This window comes from Motacilla alba, chromosome 4A, assembly GCF_015832195.1.
Source record: "Motacilla alba alba isolate MOTALB_02 chromosome 4A, Motacilla_alba_V1.0_pri, whole genome shotgun sequence".
NCBI lineage: Eukaryota > Metazoa > Chordata > Aves > Passeriformes > Motacillidae > Motacilla > Motacilla alba.
The window spans coordinates 10,779,898-10,793,514 of record NC_052045.1 but is presented as its reverse complement, the minus strand read 5'-3'; the positions used below and the strand labels follow the sequence as shown (position 1 = coordinate 10,793,514).

Here is a 13,617-nt window from a genome sequence, read left to right as displayed (position 1 = left end):
CTCTGTTCTTCGGGGCGTTATTTATTTATTTACGCCTTTGCTTGCTTGATAGATGGCAGCAGATAAATGTTTCCTAACTGGAGATGTCTCATTAGTTTTTGCTTTTAGCATCATCTGTCATATGACAGCAAACAACCGGGAATTTTTGCACATTAGTATGACTGTATTGCATTTTCACTTATAGCTGCTGCTGTGCTCTCATAGGTGAGGTGATACATAAATACAACCTTTTTCTTAAAGACTGTCTTCAAAGAAAATGCATTTATACTCTCAGCAGAGCCCTACAGTCCTGTCATCACAGCCCCACTCTTTTCAGGGCAGCAAGCTGGCTGTGTGATATAGAAGGTGGAGACTGGGAAGCTGGCTCTGCTAAGCCTTGCCTAATGCAAACTGCTTTAGTATGCACATCACATCATGCCGGCTATACTGCAGGGAGCAGGCAGTTATCGCACAAGCGTGCATCCTCAGAGCCAGGATAAACACTCCGTTACTCTCCCTCTAAACTGCTCTTCTGGGAGGGAGAGAAAATAAATAGGGAGCGAGAGAGGCATTTGAAGTAACCTTTCTAAGAAGGAGGCAGCAGCCAATAGAACCTTTCTTTCTTTCCTTTTTTTTTTTTTTCTTTTTTTTTTTTCCCCACTTCTTACTAGAGAAATTCGTGTTACCTCAGCAATTAAGGAGAAGAGCCAGCATCTAGGGTTCCAGGCTGTGAGGGGGAGTAGCAACTTGTACCAGGTAGGAAGCCCTTTCAACATCCTTTTAAATCCATGCAGCTCAGTTACTACTTGCTATGTTGCTATACAGTGTCTGACTTGTGGAGACCTTGCGTCTGCCAGTCACCGTTCCCCGAGTGAAAGAGACCTTGGGGAGCTTTAATTGCCAATGACCTTCAGGGTATTTCTTAGAAAGACACTGGTACTTAGTGCTGTAAAGTAAAGCAATCTATACTTTCATCTGATGGCTTAAAGTGTGCATTTAGCATCAGGATGCAGCTGGGTGAAACTGCAGCTGTTGCCCATCTACAAAACCATGTCACAAATGAGTAAAAATTAGCCATTTTATAATAACTGAAGCAGCTGCTCTGCATTTTTAGCAACATGGCTGTATTACTTTCCAAAACTTATTACCATAAATTCTTTTTGTGCTGGAAAGTCAGCAGATATGTTTTGCTGTATTCAAAGTTATTTTGACAGTTATCTACTATATTTTCATAGTTACTTATGCATATTTTATTAAGAGTTTTCTAAACTTTCCCGAGGCAGCTGTCTTGTGGCAGGTTAGCATTGCTGCTAACAAATAATTGATGTAATATTGTAGTGAGTGGTTACGATATTCACTTTACAGGGTTGCCTGCTGCAAGCCTGTGGGAATGCAGGCGCCTCCTGAGGTGTCTGAGGGCTGGGGTGGGATGGAGCCCGAGGTCACAAATGCTCATTCCATCTGCCTTAGAACTACAGGACAGAGGGCAGAGTGAGGAGGAGGTGAAAGCTGGCATTGCGCTTTGTGACCCCGTTGTGCAGCGTTTCCCTCCCTGTACTTTTATTTGTGTTTGCTCATGGGGATGAATGGTTGGGTGACATCTCTTCCACCTCTACTGTGTGTATTGTGACAGGGATGGGACTTAATAAATTGATTAAACACAGGAGCAGAATTTCCATGAGTTCTGAGGTTAAGAGTCAGTCCTGTGAGGGTCACCATGGTGTCTGTGAGACTCAGAGTTTCATTGTGGGATCAGTTTCAGTTGTTGTCTTCTCAGTAGCTGAGGGAGTCTGAGGCAAACTTTTGCAATCTTTAATATTTTCTTCTACACATCAGACCAGAATTCCCTAGACAGGGATTTCTTAAGGGTAAATATCTATATGTATTTTTAACATGTAAGCAGTGGCATCAGCAACTAAGGATTCTGTTGCTTGCAAAAATACCTATAAATAGTGTTGAAAATAGTCAGAGCTTTGGTACTACTGCTGTAATAAAGAATAAATACTGATAATAGCACAGCTCTCTCAATACCCACGCAACCTTTTCTTGTATGTAATTGCCCTATGCAGAAATAGCTCCATATATTTTGTTTAAAGGCATCTTGTGGCTCTTATCTGTAGGGAAAACTATTGAGGATGTCTAAATCCGTAGCCTTTTTTTTTTTTTTTTCTGATGAGCATAATGAAAAAAACAATTCTTAGAAAATGAGAATTGTATCTGATAGCTATAAAGGCTAAGGAGGTACAAAAGAAATAGCTTTGAAAATTACAGCTGTGAAATAGAGGTGAGATCTAGTCAGTGACCAGCACTGGTTAGAGGATCTGGCAGTAGGTGAGAACAGTTTCACCCTTTGTTTCATCGTTCTGAAAAATTCAATGCTTCAGAAAATTCACACTTGGAAAGTACCAGTTCAATTAGCAACCTAGATGGGAAGGAAACTAGAATGGGAAAGTGATGTCTTGACTCCTTTAATTTCTCTTGATATATGAAATTTGAGATGATGAAAATTATACTCACGCCCTTCAGGTTGTTTTAACAGGTTGATGTAAAAATGAAGTGAATCATTACCTTGAAGAGAAAAAGGAGGTAATAAGTTGAACACATCAATGTATTTCAGTAAAGACTCATGAAATTCAGGTTTTCAGGAACATTTAAGGTGAATCACAGTTGGTGGGTTTGGGATTTATGGGGTTTTTTGTTTGTTTTTATTTGTTTGGGGGATTTTTTAAAGCTCCAGTCCAAATGCTCATCCTAGGTATATGTAGAATTCTCAAAAAAATCTTTAAAAATATTATTAATTGACTAAGGCCTTAAAATTTGGATTGAAATGGCTTATTATTTATTAATGCATTGTCACACCTTGTAGGTTTCTCTGAGAGAAAGGGATCACAGGGACTGTGCATTGGAATCTGTAGTTTCTTTGCTTGCAGGTCACTACCTTTCTATGCCTCAGTTTGCTCAAATACAGGTGCTGGCAGCTGCCTATTTGGGAACATATTGCAGATAGGAGTTTTTCTGGATTATCCTCACTCACACTAGTACTGCTTTATGTAGCTTTGCTTTTTTTTTATACTCTAGTTCACCTTGTAGCTTATGAACTTGGCTTTAATCATTTTTTGGGGTTTATTACCTGTCGTTTACCCAACTAAAAACCTGATGAAATGATGCTATTTTCTTCATGACTATAAATCATATTTTAAACTATAAAACAGATAGCAGAAATCTTTATGCTTCATCCCTACCCTGGAAGAGATTCCCCTTACTGCAGAGAGCTTAGTGGGGGTATGGGATGGCCCTGCCTATGGGGGAAACCTGTGGGCTTTAACAAGACCCTTCAGAAGCTCAGGAGTCACTGACAGCAAATCTATAATGTCTGTGTATCTAAAAGGGGACTGGATTTACTGTCCCAGAAATATTATGATTTCTCAGCAGGACTGGTGCAATTGGTTCTGTGTAGCATTTTTAAAATGTAAAACCAGGCAAATCTGACTATCCAGAGGTATCAAACTTAGCTGACATTGCATTGTCTTATTGCATTTTCATATTGCAATGTGTGGGTATTCCTTTACATTGGTGGCTTTGACCAAATCTGTCAGTTCCCAGAACTGCTCTTTTAAGATAGAAAACTTGGACTCCTAGCGCCTTTGGAAATCACATGACAAAGTTTCAGATTTGTTGCAAGGGTCTTATCTCTTGATGTATGAAAGGAAAAGTCCCTCTCTACAGCTAATTGATGTTTCTTGGTGCTTTTTGACATTTTATTGCATCAAATAATTGGCCTGACCTGAGAGTCTGTTGTCAGTAAAGGGACTATCAAATGCAATGTGTGACATTCAGTGTGTTGATATAATTCTGTATTACTGTGGATCCCCAGAGTGGCCATTATCTTTTGATCAAGGTTTAGTTAATTTTAATAACTTCCTGGTATTTTTGGAAGCAAAACACTAAACACACAGTCCCAGCAATGTGTGATGACTGCAAATTTATATATGAGGGTTTCCAAACAACCTCACAGGTGGCAATTATACTGAGCAGACATGTCAGCACTCAGGCTTGTCTTCCTTCAACTGTGAGCATGAACAAGACCACGAGGCTAAATTTTTCTTTTTCCACTGTCAAGATATTCGGGAACATTTTTCCAAATGAATAGTTGAAGACAATCAGGGACTTTTGTACTTTGCTTTCAACATATGCAAGGGATTAGAATTAATGGTGGGACTCAGGGGATCAGGATTAATGGTAAGGCTGACTACACTAACTAACCATTGGACTTCACTGCCAACTTTAAGAAAATTGTAAGTTACTTAACAGCACACAACTTTTAAGATTTATTTAAGCAATAATCCCCAAGAAGCCAATCATTACTAGCAATTAACTGTTGGTTTGTGGGTTGTTGGACCATTAATGTTCTAACAAACTGACTGTTAACTACAGTAACAACAAATCCTGACACATGTATTTTCTCTGACTGTGGGTTTTGTGTTATATAACTTTTTTATCTGCCCTAGACTTTTTTAACAGCTAAGGACTCACTGAATAATTTATTCTCTGTTAGTGCCTGTTGACGCTATATGGAAAGGCTGTGATGTTGGAGCTGTATTTATCATATCTATAAGGCTACACTTCAGGCAGAATGTGAAAAATTTGTTATTTTTTGCCTGAGACTTTATTGCTACTTTTTAAAATACACTTAATGTAATACTTAGGTTTAAATAATAATTTAAAACAAAATGTATATCTGATTTAATAAAACTTTTTTTTTCCTACATGAAATTATAACAGCCCTGATCTGATTCAGTCAGTCCTAGCAGCAGTGTTTAGCACAAGGAAGTTGTGACAAAGGTCATTTGTAGAATAAGCAGAATTGGAAAAAATGGCTTGTCATGTTTTTGCCTTCTTGATATCGTCAGCCTCATTTAGAGTTTAAAATGGAAAGCAAAACTGAATGGTGAGTGACACAGAAAATAAACTGGAAGCTGAAAAACTGCTTTTTAAAAAAGTTTGTTTCAAGTTCTGGCTTTATTTAATGTTTTATTCTATTTCATTGTTTAACTTTTATGGGGTCAGAAAAATAAAAGGAAAGAAGCAGGCTAGATATAAAATGATATCTTTTATAAAGTAGGATAGCTGTTTTATCTCTGTGGGCTTTGCTTGCTTGATCCAGGAATCACCAATAGCTTAGGGTGCAAGTGTGCATGTGTTGACTTTTTCTCAATGGAATTGAGGTGGGCAGCTCTACTAAGCCTGATTAGAACCATCACAAAATCTGCCATGCTACAATGAAATGTAGGGAGATGGATTTAGGTCAGTATTTAATGAGCCCCACATACAATACTGGCAGCGGAAAAAAAAATCTCTTAAAAGTTAAAAATGTAATCTAAGTAACTTAGACTGAAAAAACCAACCCAGACATTGACTTAAATGATTCTTTAGTCTGAATCTTACCTAGGACAGAAAATTACGCTATTTTTACAATGCAAAAGGAAATATGACACAAGGATTTGTACAAAGCAGCCTCAGCAGGTTTGGCAGTGACACTGAGCAGTGTGGTGTGGTCGGTGCTGGGGGGAAGGGGTGGACCCAGAGGGACCAGGGCAGGCTGGGGAGGGGGCTCTGTGCAAACCTCAGCAGCCAGGCCACGGGTGGGCTCCTGCACATGGGTTGAGACGAGCACAAGCACAGCCTGGGTGGAAGATGGACTGAGAGCAGCCCTGAGCAGAAGGACTTGGGGCTGTAGGGAGTGAGCAGCTCAGTGTGACCCAGCAATGAGTGCTCACAGCCCAGAAAGCCAAACGTGCCCTGGGCTGCATCCAAAGAATGTCGAGGAGGGGATTGCTCCCCTCCACTCTGCTCTGCTGAGACCCAGCCTAGAGCACTGCATCCACCCCAGGGCACAGCCTGAGGAGCACATGGACCTGTGGGACTAGGTCCACAGGGGCTACAGAGATGCTCAGGGGGCTGGAGCAGCTCTCCTCTGAACACAGGGTGGGAAAGTTGGACTTGTTCAGCCTGAAGAAAAGGAGGGTCCGGGGATATCTGATTGCAGCCTTTCGGTGCTAAAGGGGATACAAGAGAGCTGGAGAGGGACTTTTTATACAGGCATGGAGAAGGGGCAATGGCTTTAAATTGATAGGGCAGATTTAGATGAGACGTCAGGAAGAAATTCTTCCCTCTGAGAGTGATGAGGCACAGAACAGGCTGCCCAGAGTAGTTGTGAATGCCCCATCCATGGAAGTGTTAAAGGCCAGGTTGGATGGGGCTCCTGGTTTAGGGGAAGGTGTCCCTGCTCATGGCAAGGGAGGTTGGAACCAGATGATCTTCCCTTCCAACCCAAGCCATTCTATGGAAAATTAATCACTCTTTTTACAGTTCAAAAGCTCCTGTTGTTACATTTATTTTAAGCAGCCAGGCAGTGCCAGGGTTGATGGCTGGTAAAATTTGTCAGGATTAAGGTTACTTATTGTAGAGCTGCAAGGGAGGCAGGAAGATGGGAGTGAAATTTTTATTATATCATGGTGCATTAGTTAGGTACAATAAATGCATCTCTGAAGTACCTCTTTGGATAAAGCAACTTATTGTGGAAAGTATGGGAGGTGGAGAGAAGGAGGATCACTATGTTCAGCACCCTACCTAGCACAATGTGCAGCTATTTGAAGGTACCTGTAAAGAAGCTGAAGAAAGCAACACAAATTCTGAGAAAGAAATTACTTTTGTGAAGTGGCCATGGTGTTGGGTGTAGTTTCCTCCTGTGCTTTTTTCTTTTCACTTCAGTGTCAATCAGACTGGTACAAATCTCTTGGAGAAGACAGACATCATTCAAGAGAAGGAGTAAAGGTAAAACAGTTGTTCTTACAGACAACTTGTTTATTTTGTGATGTCCTTTCTTAAAATGACAGGTATTTAATTGAAATAGGTTTTCCTGGTATAAAATATATCCATCAAGCTGTTGACATGAGTGCTTTGTTGAACATGAGGCACACCCCAGTGTTCCAGACTGGCTGTACCTTTATTTACATTTGCCAACAAAACACCTGCCAGATTTAACAGCAAATCAGCACACAATATAATGGATCTTTAAGTCAGCAGAAATGAATGACAGGCTTCTGTGTTTTCTATTGCCAGGAAGAAAGAATAGTTGTGTAGGATAATAAAACACAAAAAATGGTTTGTATGTTTTGCAAAAATAAAACTAATTTTGCCTTATTAATACTTTATCTGTAGACCTAGAAATCAGAGAGAATAGACACTATACAGCATATTAGAGGTAAGGAAATTAGAACCCCCTTTCAAATGAATTGTGGCCTTTAAGTACTCAAATATTTGAAATTAATTGTTCTTTGGTGTATTAATATCAATTTATCATCTGAGATCAACATTTTTTGTAAGGGAGCGTAATTCAGGCAGAATGATAGATGAATTACATGTTGCACTGACATGACGCCCAAACAGTTCACTGTGATTTTACTGCAACAGAGACCAAAGGTCAGCTGCTTGATGCTGAATTATCAGCTGTGTTGGGGTTCCAGCCCAGCATTCACCACTGGGAGCCTCTACAGCAAGACAGAAGAACAGCTGCACTTGAGTCTTTCTCTGTTTACCAGGAAAATTGCCCCCATTTTTAGCTGAGTTTCCTAAGAAGTTCCTTACAAGGCAGCCTAAACGTGAGAGATCTCCAACTCTGAGGTCCACGTTCACACCCGGCTCCCATTCCAGAGCTGCATTCCTTTCCTGGCATGGGCTGCATGCAAACACCCAGGGCTTCCTGGCAGCTGGAGCATTTGTCCCGATTCATAAAAACACACTGAGCTTTTTAGGGCATTATTTAAAAAGTACTTATTTGTACTCTTCCCTTCAAATGACCCATGAAATACACTTCCTGTTCTGAATTTGTAGACTTAAAGAAGGGTCTGCCATTTTTTCCAGGTACAGAAACCAGTGTAAGGTGGGAGGTAAAGAATAAATCACAGCAATGGAAGAATGTCTTCTTTACATGCTGTGTCCTTGCATAACATGGTCTTTCTTAATATCCATTTGGTACGATGCTGAAATTTCCTGATTAATGCAAAATGGATATCTGCACCAAGGATAATGCCATAGGAGACCTTCCCATGTTGTTTTGCAAATAAGCCCGTGTTCTCTCCTGTCTTTAGATTCTTATCCATGATTCTGCTCCACACAATTGGCTTCCAAATGTTAGTCCACATAGAATTCTGGAACTTGGCTAGTCATGGGGCTAGTGACAAAACCTGTCTTCCTCAGGACACTTGTTTATGTTTGAGGAGGTAAAGAACTGTCCCTGTCACTTATGCCTGTGTTTCGTTTTCTCCTTCCATTTTTTTCTTTATTTGCTCATGTTTAAAACTAAGGGAATGAGCTGACAGGAATTAGCTTGAGTAGCCCAAGACGAAACATTTTTTACTGCCATGACTGTTGGCAATTTTGAAGAGAATTACACTCCGAGAGTTTGTTTCTCTTTCTGTAGTAAATTTGAATAATCTTTTTCTCTGTGTGACTTTCCTCTCTGAAATTCTGTGAGACAATATGACAGGAAGCTGTAATGCTTAATTATTAAAAATCTAAATATATAGTATTCTGCAGAGAGGTAAAATGAGCTTTTGTAGGTCTCATAAAATTGTTTGAAGGCAATTCTTCCAATTATGTAATGAAAAATGTAACAAAGCCAGAGGAAAAAATTAAAAATTATAAAAAACTCTGTGCTTAATTTTAAGACTATTTTGATTTTCAGAAACTGTGTTTTCATTACAGTCTTTGGAATGAATGAGTTTAGAGTTTGATGTGAAACTGGAAGGGTTTTGCTTATTAGACTCAGGTGAGTGCTCCAGGAGGCTCTTGGAAAACCTCCAGTTTTCCCACTTCACTATCAATTAATTACACTCTTGAAGTTCATGAAGTTTGCCTAATTATTTTGGAATGTTTTGGAGCTGCATTTACATTTTGAGCAGTGGCACAGTATATGAGGATAGAGTCCAGTGAATACCATGTGTTGAGAGACTGACATTGTTAAATGTTCTGTAACATTTAAGAGAAGAGGTGTAAGAATTGGTGCAAAGGTCTGCCTGGGCTACCTCCTGTATCTTGGCAAGTGTGATCACTGCAGGTTACAGGGGAAGAACAGTGTAAATGTGTCCTCTGGCCTCACGTAATTACACGTGGTCAGAAGGCAGACTGAAGGTGACACCCAAGCCCATAGCAAAATGTTGTGTGTCCTCTGAGTGTTTCTAGAGGAAGAAGGGTGCTGAGAGGCAGAAGGGACAGGAAGAAAGGATTCTCTCAAGATGCTGGATTTTTGCTATGCAGCACATTAGAATATCTGTTTGCAAATGCAGTATTTCCTTTAACAGCAGAATGACTGTTTCACTAATATTTTCCTGCAGGATAGAAATAGACTTCTAAATTTCAAGAATTGTTTGGCTGCATAAATAAACCCAAGGGCAAAACTGACATGCAGTTTCTGTGCTTCAGTTAAGGAGTAAAAGGATCCTTCTCCACTCTTCATTCTTTGACTATTGCTGGTGGTGTGGCTAATGTTTCTGAAGTCCTGATGTGTAGCAACTGCATTGTTTTCTAAGTACTTCTAAACTGTCTGGTAAAATACTATGAAAACAGTTATTTTCGAGATAGGCCATCATTCAAACCTTTGAGACAGAAAACCCAAAAGCAGGAGTAAAAAAACTCAAAAAAAAGAGATTTCTTTGTAGCACAGGTAGATTGATCATGAGAGATAGGCCAAGAACTTCATTTTCTTGGGGCTAGCATTGGTTTGTTCATCACTCAAGTTTATATTTCAATTTTCCAGTGTCCTGGACCTAGCATACACGTGGTTTTCTCTGAACTTGAGGAAGTTTCCAGTGCCACCAATTGATAAAGGTTAGACTTGCCTTTAGAGGCATATGGTTTTCCTTGTGGTAACTTTTTCAGGATAAATGAAGTAGTTGCTCTGCATCCAGTAAATATGTGCAGTCACCTGGGACATCTCCAGGTACAGGTACTGTTTAGTGTAGAGATGCCACAACTGCAGTGCTGTGAAGTTTTAAATACAATGAGTTTGGTTTAGATCATGTGCTGTACGGTGATACAGAAATGTGAAATATGAATAAAACAACTCATACCATGGATAATTAGAGTGCCTGGATGTCTCTGAATACTTTGGCTGTTTTTCAGAGAGAAAGACCAAAATATTCTGGAATTTTGCTTCAAGTACTTCAAAGTCATTGCAGTGACAATATCCCCACTGTAATCTGCCAGGGACACACTGAGGTTATGTCAGGTAGTGGGGCTACAAGTCAGTCCCTCAAGAAATGCTCCTGGGTATAACTTGTTTTAAAAATTTAGTAATTCCCTTGAAAAAAAGAATTAGCGAAAACAATTTTTCTGAAGCCTATAATGTTTGTGGGCCCTGTCACAGGGGGAGTTCAGAATTCCACACTGGAAGAGTAAAATGACCTTGAGGACTACAGTAATACTATCTGAATGAAATTCAATAGGACAAAGTGCAAGATCATGCACAAAAACAATACAATTCTGTTATAAGCTAGGAGCTTGTTAATTGGAAATGACAGAAGAGGAGAAAGTCATAGAATGACTGCAAGTCATCAGTGCAAAACATCAATGAATAGGGCAAATACAATCTTACACTCTGCTGGATGAGATATTTGCGTTAGCAAATGAAATAACAAACACCTCTGAACTATGTCCTGCAGAAATAACAATGTGGGAAATTTGTAATAATTTTCTTTTCCTGATTTTAATTAAGGTGAATTCAAGCTGGAACTGGTGCAAAGAAATGCACCAGCTGAAATGCAACTAGGATGTTCAGGAGAATGTGAAGTCTTATAAGAAGAGCTGAGAAACTTTGTTGTGCTTAGTCCAACCAGATAAATTTACCAGAAGTTAAGCAATAAATTAAGAAAAATTACATAACTATATTTAGGTTGGAAATAAGTGTGTCCAGCCCTCAGAGGAGTGATATTTTGGACCCAATTTTAATGGTGATCAAAACCCCCCACAAACTACCAGCCTTTGAGCTAAGATCCTTTTGTCTTAAAGGGGAAAATCCAGCCTGCCTGCTAGTGACTGAAGGGAGCCAAAGAGCAAGGGAGCTCAAGAGCAATCATTTCCAGTGCTTCTAAGCATTTATAAGGAAAAGCCAATATTGAAATCAGTTCTATAATTCAGGTACTGCTGGGTTCATGTGTGGTTCAACTTCTGTTTATTTGGATTGTAATGGAGATGGAAGAAATCAGCCTGAGTCATAAACTGCCAGAATGGTGTTGTCAGACTGGGAAGAGCCACAGTGTTATAAAGGCATTGATAATGCAGCTTATGCTCTCTGACATATTTTCTTTCTGTTCTCTCTGTAAGGACACATCCTGCAAATACCTTCCTGGATATTTGCTCCACTGAAATATTGCATTCCAATCTACTTTAATCTCATTTTTCTAAATCCCAATGGCTTAGATCCGACTGGACCCCATGCCTGTCACAAATAGAGCAAAGAAAGGCTTAAAGTCCTGGCATACAAACAGTTTTTTCTTGAGAATTTGCCTTAATGGTATTAATGAACTCCCAAAAAAATCACCATCTCTGCCATCCTGCTGATCAGAAATTCTAGCTTTGCAGGTGTTGGGTGTTTTGTGGTTTTTTGTTGTTTGTTTTTTTTTTTTTTTTCTCATAATGAGCTGACACTAATTTTTTGCTGTTCTTGGCATTTGCCACTTCTTCCTTGCTGAGCTGAACTGGGACTTTGAAAAATAAAATCTCTTCTCTGGTATGGGAAATCAGTGGGCATGAAACAGGAGGAACTGCTTTCTTTGCAGTCCATTCAGTATAGCCATGGAGAGCTATTCTGGAGAAATGGGAAAGAGTGAAAAATGTGTGTGACAAACACAACAGAGACTAGGATGAAGAGAAAAACCATGAAGACAGAAAGGTTGACAATGAAAAACAGGGAAGAGGAGCAGAAATATTAATAAAAGCAAGACCAACATAAGCATGGCAAATTACCCCTTTTAACTATTTATTTAGGCTGAAAGGAATTGCTGCAAGTCAAGTCACATCAATTTCAATTTGTACTGCAAAGTTTGTAGTAGAGCTAAATTTTGTATAGCTGAAAGTGTCTGTCAGCCTGCGACTGGGAAGTGTCCAGTGCTATGGCTGCATTGAAGGAGGCTCAAAATCATCCACTCATGTTTAAGGTTATCTTTAAACCTGGTCTGAAGATCCTGCAGTCCAAAGCCTGGACTGCACTGGCTGTTTTGCTACCCCAGAGGTGTGATCTTCTTGTAGCCTTTTCCAGTTTTTCTGTGGGGGGATAGACTATAAGAAAACAAAGATAGTATAGAAAGTAATCTCACCCCTAAGGAGTTGCAGCTGGGCCAATTAGTGAAGATTAGGAACAGGCCTGACTTTAACAAGCCACAGCTGTAACTAATGAGAACAGAGCTATAAAAGAGTGGGTTGGTTGATTGGGAAGGAAGGCCCAAAGTGGGAAGGGAAGTGGAGTCAGTTGGCTACCTGGGAGGGAGAAAGAGTGTGCTTGGAGGAGCTGCTCACCAGAAAACACCGAAAAGGTATGAAACTTTTGTGATAAAGAGACGATAGTATGGAACTCCTGCTATATATATGACAACATTTTTCCATGATGGCTTCATATCCAAGGGTAATCTAGGTTGGGAGTAGCCATCTCTCCAGGATAGTCTCCCAGGATAGAAGAACCCTTCCACAGCTGATAGCCTTTCTTACAGGAGTGTTGTGCTACTGGAGTGAGAAAAGGTGCCCAGGAGTGCTGCCAGGACAGTGAGCCCTGAAGGACAAACTCCTGACTCCACTGACCTCTTGTGTCATGCTATAAAATCCTATTCCTTTCCAAGTTTTCATATTGGGATTGATGTCCCTCAGTCACCTTGGGAGAACCCAATTCTTTTGCTCGTGGAGTACTTACTGTATCTGATCCCCCTGTGTGCATACTTACAGGCTATAGCAGTAGAAATTCTACAGTAGAATCAGTTGAGAAATTCTACAATGCCTGAGGGTACTGGAGCAGCTCTGAGAGCAGATAATAACTGAAGTTCCTCAAACACTGTCAAATGGTAATTGTGGGCTCAAATTGCAGCTTTATTGTCACAAAGTAGAATTGCTGGGAGGGAATTCATAGAACCACCATGCCCATGTACAGAATATTTTTTTTCTTCCCCCTAACTTGAGTTTTCGTTGGATCATACTTTCTTCACCTTCATTATTAATATTTGTTTGCCTTTTAATTTTGTTGCTGAACTACTGGTTGTACTTAGTTAATGGAGAGCACTTAGGCAGGCAATGATGAGAAGCAAAGATGTTTTCTTTCAGACGGTGTTTGAAGGTCATCATGAAATAACTTTTAACAAGAAATAGTCTTATTCCTAAATAATGTTCCATTTTGCCCCTTTAAAATTTGTTCTTTTGTTGACTGCATGTGTTCTTTTCAAAATAGAAGTCAGAGAAATACTCTGTATACTTTCTAGGCTAGTCAGTTCCTGTGATGATTAGACACTTCCTGCTTCAGTGGAAAGCAACTAATTCATTGTCCTCAGAAGGTGAAATAATATATCTCTGCCACAGAATCAAAGGCTGATACAGAAC

At 39.8% G+C, this 13,617-nt stretch overlaps 1 protein-coding gene across 2 annotated transcripts in view; it reads left to right on the top strand.

The window, feature by feature from the left end:
• Positions 1–422: 422 nt before the first annotated feature.
• Positions 423–13,617, top strand: part of TENM1 (teneurin transmembrane protein 1) — a 796,581-nt gene continuing 783,386 nt past the window's right edge. For both annotated transcript variants that reach the window (XM_038164627.1, XM_038164626.1), the window contains exon 1: positions 423–735. The gene's annotated coding sequence lies outside the window, so the exon portion shown is untranslated. The remainder of the gene's footprint in view (positions 736–13,617) is intronic.